The following is a 15,486-nucleotide window of genomic DNA, read 5'->3' as shown; positions in this document are numbered from 1 at the left end:
TGAAGTCCCCCACCCAGAGTAAGTTTTGTGCCCTCGCTACCCTCAGTGCTTCCTCCAAGTGGTGCTCAACATGGAGGAGGACTGATTCATCAGCAGGCGGTTTCCTTGCCCATGTTTGACCTGATGCCATGAGATTTCTTGGGGTCCAGAGTCAATGTTGAGGACTCCCAGGGCCACTCTCTCCTGACTGTATATCACTGTACCGCCACCTCTGGTGGATCTGTCCTGCCGGTGGGACAGGACATACCCAGGGTTGGTGATGGAAGAGTCTGGGACGTTGGCTGAAAGCTATGATTCTGTGAGTATGGCTATGTCAGGCTGTTGCTTGACTCATCTGTGAGACAGCTCTCCCAATTTTGGCACAAGTCCCTAGATGTTCGTGAGGAGGACCTTGCAGGGTCGACTGGTCTTGGTTTGCCATTGTCGTGTCCGGTGCCTCGTGCTCCGTCCGGTTTTATTCTTATTATGACTTTTCATCGCAAGATTTTACAACTGAGTGGCTTGCTAGGCCATTTCAGAGGGCAATTAAGAATCAACCACATTGCTGTGGGTCTGGAGTCACATTTCGGCCAGACCGGGTAAGGACGGCAGGTTTCCTTCCCCAAAGGACATTAGTGAACGAGATTGGTTTTTTTAACAATCTGGTAGTTTTATGGCCACCATTACTGATACTGGAATTTTAATTCCAGATTTTTTTATTTAATTTCTTTTAAAATTAATTAATTGAATTTGAATTTACTAATTGTTGTGGTCGGATTTGAACTCATGATTCTGGATTTTAGCCTAGGTCTTTTACATTACTAGTCCAGTAACATACCACTATGCTACCATACCCTTTTGGTCAGTTTATCTGAGGAAGGATGTTCTTGCCATGGAGGGAGTGCAACAAAGATTTACCAGACTGATTCCTGGGATGGCAGGACTGACGTATGAGCAGAGATTTGGTCGACTGGGCCTATATTCACTAGAGTTCAGAAGAATGAGAGGTGATCTCATCGAAACATATAAAATTCTAACAGGACTAGACAGACTAGAGGATGCAGGGAGGATGTTCCCGATGGCTGGGGAATCCAGAACCAAGGGTCACAGTCTCAGGATACGGAGTATGCCATTTTGAACCAAGATGAGGAGAAATTTCTTCACTCAGAGGGTGGTGAACCTGTGGAATTCTCTACCACAGAAGGCAGTGGAGGCCAAGTCATTAGATGTATTCAAGAAGGAGATAGATATATTTCTTAATGCTAAAGGGATCAAGGGATATGGGGAAAAAGCAGGAACAGGGTACTGAGTTAGACGATCAGCTATGATCATTTTGAATGGCGGAGCAGGCCCAAAGGGCCGAATGGCCTCCTCTTGCTCCTATTTTCTATGTATTGTCATTTCAAAGTAGCAAGTGCACCTGGTGTGTTGGGTACAGTGAAGATAGGAAATAGAGGGGCATTTTCTGCCTGGAACCTGCAAGTGACATTGTCCCCTCAGAATTGGGATGGTGCACATCTTGGTCGAAGCATTGCATTGGTTTGTGCCACTGGAAAGAAGTGACAGAGTGAGAAGGGTGTGGACAGGAACTCCCTGGATTGGTTGGTAAGTTAAAACTGAAACTACCTGGCTGTCACACATTAGTTGACTGTAAGTGTTTTAGCATTTGTTGTACAGCTAGAGTTTGTTTTACCCCAGATGGGACTATGAACCCACAATCCCTGGGCTTAGGAGGCCAGTGCCTTAGCCATTGGGCCACTGGGGCTGTATGAAATGCCAGCTTGGTGCTTGTAACCTGTCTCTTTGTCTGTATCTAATCACTGCCAAATTTGATGCCTTTTTATGGGCCATCCCTTTCTTTTCATACACACTCACATTGTATCAGTTCCAAAGATCCCAGCAATGACGTGACAGGATCTGACTTGCTTTTGAGCGTCAGCAATTGGTACAGTTGAGTGCTGGGCAAAATGTTGACTGTCGGTGAAAAGCAAGTGGCTTTGCAGAGGTTTCCTTGCTTGCCCTGGCTGCAAGTTTCATTGATTTGCAAGACTGCTCTCCTGACTCAGCTATTTGATCACTGTAATCACTGGGAATCAGGTTTACAAATCTTTCCTTCAGCATGCTGCCTTTCAATTTGACAAGCACCACTATGTTGATTAGGCTTCTATTGCTGGATATATGCTCTGACTTACAATGGACCTTGATATTTGGTGACAACTGTTCGCTGGCCTCGAACTCCTTCAGAGATTCGTGAGTGTTTGTAAGGTTTCAACAAGGGAATGATGTCAATCATCGTCAAATACATCATTATGTTACTTCCACATCATCAAGGTGAATGCGTTCGATCCTGCAGTGCACAGATGGGTCTCAAGAAATCTGTGAGATTGAAGCTTGATTATTGTCAATCTGCTCACTGTATCTGTTCACTACCTCCCCTGGCTGAGAGGAGCTAACCTCGGTTCACAGCAGGTATTGAGCCTGGCAACTGCCTGGCCTGTGCAGCTCAGTACCCCAGCACACTGCGCATTTGTCTGCCGAGTATTTTAATAGTGGTAGCCCAGAGAGCATTGAAGATCGAATTTTCCAGCTTGGAAGAAGAATGTGTGATGTATTTGGCGATAACATGAATCGTACATGTAATGTAATTTCACAGTAGCAAGTGTGTTGGATACAGTGAAGAGAGGAAATAGAGGGGCATTTTCTGCCTCGTACCTGCAAGTGACATTGTCCCCTCAGAATTGGGATGGCGTACATCTTGGTCGAAGCATTGCATTGGTTTCTGCCACTGGAAAGAAGCAACAGAGTGAGACGGGTGCTGGACAGGAACTACCTGGATTGGTTGGCAAGTTAAAATTGAAGCTGCCTGACTGTCATGCAATAGTTCACCATAAGTGTTTCAGCATTTGTTGCACGGGTACAGTTTGTTTTTAACTCCAGATGGGACTATGAACCCACAATCCCTGGCTTAAGAGGCCAGTGCCTTATCCATTAGGCCACTGGGGCTGTATGAATTTTAATCTTGGTGCTTGTAACCTGCTCGCTTGTCCCTATCTGTTCACTGCCAAATTTGGTGCCTTTTTATGGGCCATCCCTTTCTTTTGATACACAATCACATTGTATCAGTTCCAAAGATCCCAGCAATGATGTGACAGGATCTGACTTGCTTTTGAGCGTCAACAATTGGTACAGTTGAGTGCTGGGCAAAATGTTGACTGTAGGTGAAAAGCAAGTGGCTTTGCAGAGGTTTCCTTGCTTGCCCTGGCTGCAAGTTTCATTGATTTGCAAGACTGCTCTCCTGACTTAGCTATTTGATCACTGTATATTTCAGCAAGGAGGACAATGACTTGGTTTTCACAGAATGAAGTTGATTTAAAACTAAGCTCATCCCCGATGGGACTTGAACCCACAAAAATACACGGTAATGATATCAATCATCGTCAAATGACATCATTATGTTACTTCCACATCATGAAGGTGAAGGCATTCGATGCCGCAGTGTACAGGTGGGTCTCAAGGAATCTGTGTGATTGGAGCTTGATTATTGTCAGTCCGTTTACTGTATCTGTTCACTACCTCCCCTGGCTGAGAGCAGCGAACATCAGCTCACAGCACGAATACAGCCTTGCAATTGCCTGGCCTGTGCAGCTCAGTATCCCAGCACAATGCGCATTTGCCTGCTGAGTATTCTTGTAATGTGGTAGCCCAGAGAGCATTTGCAGCTCGAATTAAATAGCTTGGAGGAGTACTGCTTGCCACAGTACTGAAACGGCCCTTATCAAAGTTGCAAATGACATGATATGTGACAGTGACCATGGTAAATTATCCCTTCTCATCCTTCTCCACCTGTTTGCAGTCTTTGACACGGTTGACGACAACATCCTTCTGCAACGCCTCTCCTCCATTGTCCAGCTGGTTGGGACTGTGCTCACCTGCTCCCATTCTGACCTATCCAGTCGTAACCAGGGGATCACCTGCAATGGCTTCTCTTCCCACTCCCGCACCGTTATCTCTCGAGTCCCCCAAGGATCTATCCTTGGCCCGTTCCTATTTCTCATCGAGCTTCTGCCCCTCGGCTACATGATCCGAAAACACAACGTCAGGTTCCATATGTTCGCTGATGATACCCAGCTCTACCTCACCACCACCTCTCTCGACCCCTCCACTATCTCTCATTTGTCACACTGCTTGTCTGACATCCATTACTGGATGCACCGAAATTTCCTCCACTAAATATTGGGAAGACTGATGCCATTGTCTTTGGTCCCTGCCACAAACTCCGTTCCCTAACCATCAACTCCATCCCTCTCACTTACCATTGTCTGAGGCTAAACCAGATGGTTCGCTTGCTTGGAGTCCTATTTGACCCTGAGATGAGCTTCTGACCACATATCCACTCCATCACCAAGACTGCCTGCATCCACCTCCATAACATCGCCCGCCTCCATCCCCCACCGCCTCAGCTCACCTGCTGCTGAAACCCTCATCCAAGCCTTTGTTACCTCAAGATTCGACTATTCCAATGCTCTCCTGGCTGGCCTCCCATATTGCACCCTCCATCAACTTGAGCTCATTCAAAACTCTGCTGCCCGTATCCTAAATCGCACCAAGTCCCATTCACCCATCACTGTGCTCGCTGATCTACACTGGCTCCCGGTCCGAGAACGCCTCGATTTTAAAATTCTCATTGTTGTTTTCAAATCCCTCCATGGCTTCGCCTCTCCCTATCTCTGTAACCTCCTCCAGCCCTACGAGATCTCTGCGCTCCTCCAATTCTTGCCTCTTCAGTATCCCTGATTTTAATTGCTCCACCATTGGTGGCCGTGCCTTTAGCTGCCTCGGCCCTAAGCTCTGGAATTCCCTCCCTAAACATCTCCGCCTCATTATCTCTCTCTCCTCCTTTAAGACGGTCCTTAAAACCTACCTCTTTGAACAAGCATGTCCTTACGCCTCCTTATGTGGCTCGGTGTCAAATTTTGTTTGGTAACGCTCCTGTGAAGTGCCTTGGGATGTTTTACTACGTTAAAGGCGCTATATCAAAGCAAGTTGCAGTTGTTGTCGTTATTGAGTGTGCTATGTATTTGGCCACTGATTGAAACTGATAACGTGAATCGTACATGAAATGTAATTCGGTGTCAACGTTTCAAAGTCACAACTGTGCCTGGGGTGTTGGGTAAAATGAAGACTAGGCGTTAACGGGGCATTATCTGCCTGGAAATGCAGGTGGCATTGTATTGTTCCCTGAGTATTGGGATGGCGCACTGCTTAGTAAAAGCATTGCATTGGTTTGTGCCACTGGAAAGTGAGTGACAGAGTAAGAAGGGTGCTGGACAGGAACGACCTGGATTGGTTGGTAAGTTAAAAGGAAAGCTGTGTAACAGTTACAAAATATAACTCGGTTTGTGGAGGTACTTTGAGCATTTGTTGCAGGGTCAGAATGTACTTCACCCCAGATGGGACTTGAACCCACAATCCCTGGCTTAGGAGGCCAGTGCCTTATCCATTAGGCCACTGGGGCTGTGTGTGATTGGAACTTGGTGCTTGTAACCTGTCCCTTTGTCTTTATGTAATTGCATCCAAACTTGATGTCCTTTTTATGGGTCATCCCCTTCTTTTCATGCACAATCACATTGAATCAGTTCCAAAGATCCCAGCAACGACTGGATCTGACTTGCTTTTGAGCATCAACAATTGGTTACAGTTGAGTGCTGGGCAAAATATTGACTGTAGGTGAAAAGCAAGTGATATTGCAGAGGTTTCCTTGCTTGCCCTGGCTGTAAGTTTCATTAATTCACATGATGGTTCCTTTGACATACCTCTTTAATCACTGAATATTTCAGCATTGTGGACAAAGAGCTGGTTTTCACAGAATGAAGATAATTTAAAACCAAGCTCACACTTGATGGGATGATTGTCTTTACAATCTCTGCACATTAGGAAATCAATGCCTTATCCATGAGGCCAGTGGGACCACAAGACGATGTGAGCAGCTTTGATGCACTTGGTCAGTGCTCTCCATTCTCACGATATTCCACCTGTCCTTGTGGCCACTCACTTTGTTTTCATCAACATATCTACCAATTCCACACATTTCAGCAGTGATTGGTAGTTGTTGTGAGCTCATTTGATTTCCTGAAGCCTCATGCGAAATGATACATTTTACTTTCTTGGAAATGTCACTGCCTATCATTGGGAATCAGGTTTACAAATCTTTCCTTCAGCATGCTGCCCTTCAATTTGACAAGCACCGCTATGTGGCTTCTATTGCTGGATATATGCTCTGATTTCTTATCGACCTTGATAGTTGGTAACAACTGTTCGTGGTCTCAGGACCGCATCGCGAGTGTTCGTAAGGGTTCAAAAATGCAAGGCAATGATGTCAATCATCGTCAAATACATCATTATGTTACTTCCATATCATGAAGGTGAAGGCGTTCGATACCGCAGTGCACAGGTGGGGCTCAAGAAATCTTTGTGTCTGAAGTTTTATTAATGTTAATCTGCTGACTGTATCTTTTCACTACCTCCTTTGGCTGAGAGGAGCTAACCTCGGCTCATAGCAGGTATTGAGCCTGGCAACTGCCTGGTCTGTGCAGCTCAGTACCCCAGCACACTGTCCATTTGCTGTTGAGTATTTTTGTAATGTTGTGGCCCAGAGAACATTTGAAGCTGGAATTTTCCAGCTTTGAGGAAGAGTGTGTTATGAAGCTGATAACATGAATCGTACATGTAATGTAATTGTGCGTAGACATTTCAAAGTAGCAACTGTGCCTGGGGTGTTGGGTAAAATGACAACAGGTGTTAAAGGGGTTATTAGTTAGTTAAAAGGAAAGCTACCTGTCTGTTACAGAATGTGGCAATGTTCACGGAAAGTCCTTTGGCATTTGCTTCAGGGGCCAGATTTCTTTTAACCCAGATAAGACTTGGACCCACAATTTCTGGCTTAGGAGGCCGTTGACTTATCCATTAGGCTACTGGGGCTGAACGAGATAGGGCCTTGGTGCATGCATCTTGCCCCTTTGTCTCGATCTAATCACTGACAAATTTGATGCCTTTTTATGGGCCGGCCCTTTCATTTGATACACAATCACATTGTGTCAATTCCGAAGCTCCCAGCAATGACGTGACAGGATCTGACTTGCTTTTGTATGTCAGCAATTGGTACAGTTGAGTGCTGGGCAAAGTGTTGACTGTCGGTGAAAAGCAAGTGGCTTTGCAGAGGTTTTCTTGCTTGCCCTTGTTGTGAGTTCCATTGATTTGCAAGACAGCTCCCCTTACTTTGCTAAATTAAGTAAAATAAAGAAAAAATGTATTAAGATATTGGACCAGACTGTAAATATTGTATTGAACAGGAACTGCCTAGATTGTTTGTTAAGTTAAAATGAAACCCTCATTAATGCTTTTGTTACCTCGAGATTCGACTATTCCAATGTTCTCCTGGCTGGCCTCCCATCTTCCACCCTCCATAAACTTGAGCTCATTCAAAACTCTGCTGCCTGTATCCTAACGCACACCAAGTCCCGTTCACCCATCACCCCTGTGCTCACTGACCGACATTGGCTCCCGGTGGGGGAAGGCCTCGATTTTAAAATTCTCATCCTTGTTTTCAAATCCCTCCATGGCCTCGCCCCTCCCTATCTCTGTAACTTCCTCCAGCCCTACAAGATTTCAGCGCTCCTCCAATTCTTGCCTCTTGCACATCCCCGATTTTAATCGCTCCATCATTGGTCACCGTGCCTTCAGCTGCCTAGGCCCTAAGCTCTGGAAATCCCTCACTAAACCTCTCCGCCTCTCTATTTCTCTCTCCTCCTTTAAGATGGTCCTTAAAACCTACCTCTTTGACGAAGCAAGCCTGTCCTTACATCTCTTTATGTGGTTCGGTGTCAAATTTTCTTTCACAACGCTCCTGTGAAGTGCCTTGGGATGTTTTATGACATTAAAGGCACTATATAAAAGCAAGTTGTTTTCGTTGTTCAGCATGCTATGTATTTGGCCACTGATTGAATCTGATAACATGAATCGTACATGTAATGTAATTGGATGTCGACAATTCAAAATAGCAACTGTGCCTGGGATGTGGAGTAAAATGAAGACAGGTGTTAAAGAGGCAGTATCTATCTGGAAAGTGCCGGTGGCATTGTTCCCTGAGTATTGGGATGGCAAACAGCTTGGTAGAGGCATTGCATTGGTTTGTGCCACTGGAAAGAAGTGACAGAGTGAGAAGGGTGCTGGACAGGAACTACCTGGATTGGTTGGTAAGTTAAAAGTAAAGCTCCCTGACTGTCACTCAATGGGGCAATGTTTACACAAGGTGTTTTGGCATTTGGTCCAGAGCCAAAAGTTGCTTTACTCCAGATGGGACTATGAACCCACAATCCCTGGCTGAGGAGGCCAGTGCCTTATTCATTCGGCCACTGGAGCTGTATGAAATTAGAACTTGGTGCTTGTGACCTGTCCCTTTGTCTCTATCCATTCACTTCAAATTTGGTGCCTTTTTGCGGGCCGCCCTTTCTTTTGATACACAATCACATTGTGACAGTTCCAAAGATCCCAGCAATGATGTGACAGGATCTGACTTGATTTTGCGCTTCAGCAATTGGTACAGTTGAGTGCTGGGCAAAATGTTGATGGTATGTGAAAAGCAAATGGCTTTGCAGATGTTTCCTTGCTTGCCCTGGCTGCAAGTTTCATTGATTTGCAAGGCAGCCCTTCTGTCTTAACTTGATGACATCTCTATATTTCAGCAATGAGGACAAAGAGGTGGTTTTCACAGAATTAAAGTTGAATTAAAACCACGCTGACCCCAGATGGGACATAAACCCACACTCCCAGGCTCAGGAAGCCAGTATCTTATCCATAAGACCACATGACTGTGTCAGCAGCCTTGATGCACTTGGTCCGTGCTCTACATTCTCACTATATTCTACCTGTCCTTGCGGCCACTCACTTTGTTTCCATCAACATATCTACCAATTCCACACACTTTAGCAGTGATTGGTAGTTGTTGTGAGCTCATTTGATTTCCTGAAGCCCCATGCTAAATGATATATTTTACTTTCTTGGAAATGTCACTGCCTATCATTGGGAATCAGGTTTACAAATCTTTCCTTCAGCATGCTGCCCTTCAATTTGACAAGCACCGCTATGTTGATTAGGCTTCTATTGCTGGATATATGCTCTGACTTACAATGGACCTTGATATTTGGTGACAACTGTTAGCGGGCTGGGGACTCCTTCAGAGTTTTGCGAGTGTTCGTAAGGATTCAACAAGAGAATGATGTCAATCATCATCAAATACATCATTATGTTACTTCCACGTCATGAAGGTGAAGGTATTCGATCCTGCAGTGCACAGATGGGTCTCAAGAAATCTGTGTGACTGAAGCTTGATTCGGAACATAGGAACAGGAGTAGGCCATTTAGCCCTTCGAGCCTGTTCCAACGTTCAATGAGATCATGGCTGACCTGTGACATAACTGTATATACCTGCCTTAGTCCCATATCCCCTAATACCTTTGGTTAACAAAAATCTATCAATCTCAGATTTAAAATTAACAATTGAGCTAGCATCAACTGCTGTTTGCAGAAAAGAGTCCCAAAATTCTACCACCCTTTGCGTGTAGAAGTGTTTCCTAACTTCACTCCTGAAAGTCCTGGCTCTAACTTTAGGCTCTGTCCCCTAGTCCTAGACTCCCCAACCAGTGGAAATAGTTTCTCTCCATCTACCTCTCAGTTCCCATTAATAGCTTGAAAACTTCAATGAAATCACCCCATAATCTTCTAAATTCCAGGGAATACAACCCTAGTTTGTGTAATCTCTCCTCGTAATTTAACTCTTGGAGTCCAGGTATCATTCTAGTAAATTTCCCTTCAAGGCCAATATATCCTTCCTAAGGTGCAGTGCCCAGAACTGAACACAGTACTCCAGGTGTGGTCTAACCAGGGTTTTGTACAGCTGTAGCATAACTTCTACCCCCTTGTATTCTAGTCCTCTAGATATAAAGGCCATTAGACTTTTTCATTATTTTCTGTACGTGTCCATGTCATTTAATGATCTATGTACATGGATCCCTAAATCTCTTTGGACCTCCACTGTTTCGAGCTTTTCACCATTTAGAAAGTACTCTGATCTATCCTTTTTAGGTCCAAAGTGGATGACCTCACACTTGCCTATAATGAAATCCATTTGCCACAGTTTTGCCCATTCACTTAATCTATTAATATCTCTCTGTAATTTCATGCTTCCATCTACACTGCTTACAATGCTGCCTATCTCTGTGTCATCGGCAGACTTGGATATGTGGCTCTCTATCCCGCCATCTAAGTCGTTAATAAATACAGTGAATAGTTGAGGCCCCAACTCAGATCCCTGTGGGACACCACAAGTCACATCCTGCCAATTTGAGTACCTGCCCATTATCCCTACTCTCTGTCTCCTGTTGCTCAGCCAATTTCCTAACCAGGTCAATAATTTGCCCTCAATTCCATGAGTTTTAACTTTAGTTAAAAATCTCTTATGAAGGACTTCATCGAATGCCTTCTGGAAGTCCATATAAACATCCATAGACATTCCCCTCTCCACTACTTCAGTCACCTCTTCAAAAAATTCAATCAGGTTCGTCAGGCATGACCTACCCTTTACAAATCCAGGCTGGCTCCCTCTGATCAACGGAAAATGTTCAAGGTGTCACACTATCCTTAATTATAAACTCTAGTAATTTCTGGACAACAGATGTTAGGCTAACTGGTCTATAATTCCTTGGCTTCCCTCTCTCTCCTTTCTTAAATAGCGGAGTGACATGTGCAATTTTCCAATCTAAAGGAACGGTTCCTGAATCGAGAGAACTTTGAAAGATTATAGTTAGGGCATCTGCAATGTTCTCACCTACTTCCTTTAAAACCCTGGGATGGAAACCATCTGGTCCTGGGGGTTTGTCACTCTTTAGTTCCATTATTACATTAATTGTGGTGAGTTCTTGTCTCTGATTGAAAATTAGTTTCTTTAGGGTATCCAGCAGGCTATCATCTTCCACTGCTGTAAATACTGACGCAAAGTAATTATTTAATATGTCTGCCATTTCCTTATTTTCATTTACAATATCACCATTATCAGTTTTTAAGGATTATTGCCAGTCTTCTTACTGTATCTGTTCACTGCTTACCTTGGCTGAGAGGAGCCAACCTCAGCTCACAGCAGGCATTGAGCCTGGCAAATGCCTGCTCTGCAGCTCAGTACCCCAGTGCACTGTGCATTTGCCTGCTGAGTACTTTTGTAATGTGGTAGCCCAGAGAGCATTTGAAGCTAGAATTTTCCAGCTTGGAGGAAGAGTGTGCTCTGTATTTGGCCACTGAATCTGATAACATGAATTGTACATGTAATGTAATTGGGTGTCGATATTTCAAAGTAGCAACTGTACCTGGGGTGTTGGGTAAAATGAAGAGAGGTGTTAAAGGAGCAGAATTTGCCTGGAAAGTGCAGGTAACATTGTTCCCTGAGTATTGGGATGGCACACAGCTTGGTAGAGGCATTGCATTGGTTTGTGCCACTGGAAAGCAAGTGACAGAGTGAGAAGGGTGCCTGACAGGAACTAGATTGGTTGATAAGTTAAAAAGAAAGCTACCTTACTGTCACGGAATGGGGCAATGTTTACAGAAGGTGCTTTGACATTTGTTGCAGGGCCAAAAGTTGCATCACCCCAGATGGGACTTAAACCCACAATCCCTGACTTAGGAGGCCAGTACCTTATCCATTAGGCCACTCGGACTGTACAAGCTTGGAGATTGGTGCTTGCAACCTGCCCCTTTGTCTCTATGTAATCACTGTCAAATTTGATGCCTTTTTATGGGCCGGCCGTTCCTTTTCATACACAATCACATTGTATCAATTCCAAGGATACCGGCAATGATGTGACAGGATCTGACTTGCTTTTGCGCGTCAGCAATTGGTACAGTTGAGTGCTGGGCAAAATGTTGATTGTTGGTGAAAAGCAAGTCTCTCCCCCAAAAGGCTGTGGATGCTGGGACAATTGGAGCTTATCTGAGATAGATAGATTTTTGTTAGGTAAGGGTATCAAGGGATTATGGAGCAAAGATGGGTAAATGGAGTTGAGGTGCAGATCAGCCATGATCTAATTAAATGACGGAGCAGGCTCGAGAGACTGAATGACCTACTCCTGTTCTTAATGCTTTCATGTTCCAAAAGGTTTTGGAAAAGCTAAGGATTAAGTTGAAAGAGATCTGGGAATGTTAGACTCAACACATAACATAGAATCATAGAAAGGTTACAGCATGGAAGGAGGCCATTTGGCCCATCGAGTCCTTGCCAGCTCTATGCAAGAGCAATCCAGCTAGTCCCACTCACCCGCCCTATCCCCGTAGCCCTGCAGATTTATTCCCTTCAAGTACTTATCCAGTTCCCCTTTGAAGGCCATGATTGAATCTGCCTCCACCACCCCCTCGGGCAGTGCATTCCAGATCCTAACCACTCGCTGTGTAAAAAGTTTCTCCTCATGTCACCTTTGGTTCTTTTGCCAATCACCTTAAATCTATGTCCTCTGGTTCTTGACCCATCCGCCAATGGCAACAGTTTCCATCTATCTATTCTGTCTAGACCCTTCATGATTTTAAATATATCTATCAAATCTCCTCTCAACCTTCTCTGTTCTAAGGAGAACAACCCCAGCTTCTCCAGTCTATCAACTTAACTGAAGTCATTCATCCCTGGAATCATTCCAGTAAATCTTTTCTGCATGCCTCTCTAAGGCCTTCACATCTTTCCTAAAGTGCGATGCTTTTCCGAAAGTGTTCAGTTCCATTCGCAACCCCTCAGATAATGAAACAGTCCGTGCCCGCATGCAGCAAGACCTGGGCTGATAAGTGGCAAGTAACATTCGCGCCAGACAAGTGCCAGGCAATGACCATCTCCAACAAGAGACAGTCTAACCACCTCCCCTTGACATTCAACGGCATTTCCATCGCCGAATCCCCCACCCTCAACATCCTGGGGGTCACCATTGACCAGAAACTTAACTGGACCAGCCACATAAATACTGTGGCTACAAGAGCAGGTCAGAGGCTGGGTATTCTGTGGTGAGTGACTCACCTCCTGACTCCCCAAAGCCTTTCCACAATCTACAAGGCACAAGTCAGGAGTGTGATGGAATACTCTCCACTTGCCTGGATGGGTGCAGCTCCAACAACACTCAACAAGCTCAACACCATCCAGGACAAAGCAGCCCACTTGATTGGTACCCCATCCAACACCCTAAACATTTATTCCCTTCACCACCGGCGCACCATGGCTGCAGTGTGTACCATCGACAGGATGCACTGCAGCAACTCGCCAAGGCTTCTCCAACAGACCTCTACCACCTAGAAGGACAAGGGCAGCAGGCACATGGGAACAACACCACCTGCACGTTCCCCTCCAAGTCACACACCATCCCGACTTGGAAATATATCGCCGTTCCTTCATCGTCGCTGGGTCAAAATCCTGGAACTCCCTTCCTAACAGCACTGTGGGAGAACCTTCACCACACGGACTGCAGTGGTTCAAGAAGGCGGCTCACCACCACCTTCTCAAGGGCAATTAGGGATGGGCAATAAATGCTGGCCTTGCCAGCGACGCCCACATCCCATGAACAAATTTTTTAAAAAGCATCTCAAGGGCATATCCAAGTACCCTTTAAATGCGATGAGGGTTTCTGCTTCTACCACCCTTTCAGGCAGTGAGTTTCAGACCCCCACCCCACCCGCTGGGTGAAAAAATTTCTCCTCAACTCCCCTCTTATCCTTCGACCAATCACTTTAAATCTTTGCCCTTTGGCTATTGATCTCTCTGCTAAGGGAAATAGGGCCTTCCTATCCATTCTATGGGTTTTACTTTTCTGACCCGTCTGCCATGTGGGACCTTGTCAAACTCTTGCTAAAATCCATATGAACAACATCAAACGTACTACCCTCATCGACCCTCCTTGTTACCTCCACAAAAAATTCAATCAAGTTAGGCAGACAGGACCTTCCCATAACAAATCCATGCTGACTATCCTTGATTAATCCGTGCCTTTCTAAATGACGATTAATACTGTCCCTCAGAATTTTCTCCAATTATTTGCCCACCACCAAGGCTAGGCTGACTGACCTGTAATTACTCGGTCTATCCCTTTCTCCCTTCTTAAACGTTAGCAGTTCTCCAGTCCTCTGGCACCACGCCTGCAGCCAGAGAGGCTTGGAAAATGATGGTCAGTATTTAATTTTGCTAACAAGTCTATTATGTGGTAATTTATTAAATGCCTTTTGAAAGTCCATATACACATCAACTGCATGAGCCTGCTTTGCCATTCATTAGGATCATGGCTGATCTTCAACTTCACTTTTCCACCCAATCCTCATATCCCTTGATCCCTTATAGTTCAAAAATCTATCGATCTCAGCCTTGAATATATTCAGCGACTGAGCATCCACAGCCCTTTGGGGTAGAGAATTCCAAAGATTCACAACCCTCTGATTGAAGAAATTCTCCTCATCTCAGTCCTAAATGACTTACCCCTTATCCTGAGACCAAGCCCCCTAGTTCTTGACTCTCCAGCCAGATGAAACAGCCTCTCAGCATCTACCCTGTCAAGCCCTCTCAGAATCTTATATGTTTCAATGAGATCACCTCTCATTCTTCTAAACTCCAGAAAGTATAGGCCCATTCTACTCAACCTCTCCTCATAGGACAACCCTCTCATCCCAGGAATCAATCTAGCGAACCTTCGTTGCACCGCCTCCAAGGCAAGTATATCCTTCCTTATGTAAGGAGGCCAAAACTGTAAGGTGATCGGCAAAAGAGCCAGAGGCGACACGAGGAATCATTTTTTAGGCGAGTTGTAATGATCTGGAATGCGCTGCCTGAAAGGATGGTGGACGCAGATTCAATAGTAACTTTCAAAAGAGAATTAGATAAATACTTGAAGGGAAAAAAATTACAGGGCTACGGAGAAAGAACAGAGGAATGGGATTAATTGGATAGCTCTTTCAAAGAGCCGGCACAGGCACAATGGGCCAAATGGCCTCCTCCTGTGCTGTACCTACAATGATACTGTCCATAGATTTTTGCACAGTGTAACCGAGTCATGGGAACCATCTTAACTCGCCTTTTAATCAGAGAAGCTGGCTGTTTAAACACAGTAATGTTTTCCTTTGGACAAATTTGCCTAAAGTGCATCCATGGAATATCAATCACCGACTGTATAATGTCATTTCTATTTTCAAATCAGAGTTAATTGTAGAAATTTCTCGAAACTCTCCACCGCCTGGAATGCGTTTTAAACAGACGCTGCCTGCAGGGGGCGCTGGGGACACGGTCCCCGTTCCCCTCGAGGGGACGGGGGCCTGGCAGTGACGTCTCATGATCGGCGTTCAAACGTGGCCAATGAGCGACGGCGGCGGGCGGTCCCTCGCAAGGTTGATTGGCTGCGCTGCTAAGGCCCGCCTCCAGCAGGGAGCCGTGAGCCAGTTAGAGGCGGG

General features: G+C 45.2%; 1 non-coding gene across 1 annotated transcript; it reads right to left on the bottom strand.

Annotated features, from left to right (window-relative positions):
* Positions 1–5,421: 5,421 nt before the first annotated feature.
* Positions 5,422–5,494, bottom strand: trnar-ccu (transfer RNA arginine (anticodon CCU)). The gene has a single exon. It is a non-coding gene; the product is annotated as a tRNA-Arg (tRNA).
* Between the last annotated feature and the right edge of the window lie 9,992 nt (positions 5,495–15,486).

The sequence above is a fragment of the Heptranchias perlo genome, chromosome 11, assembly GCF_035084215.1.
Source record: "Heptranchias perlo isolate sHepPer1 chromosome 11, sHepPer1.hap1, whole genome shotgun sequence".
Classification (NCBI taxonomy): domain Eukaryota; kingdom Metazoa; phylum Chordata; class Chondrichthyes; order Hexanchiformes; family Hexanchidae; genus Heptranchias; species Heptranchias perlo.
This window is presented reverse-complemented; position numbering and strand designations above follow the sequence as displayed.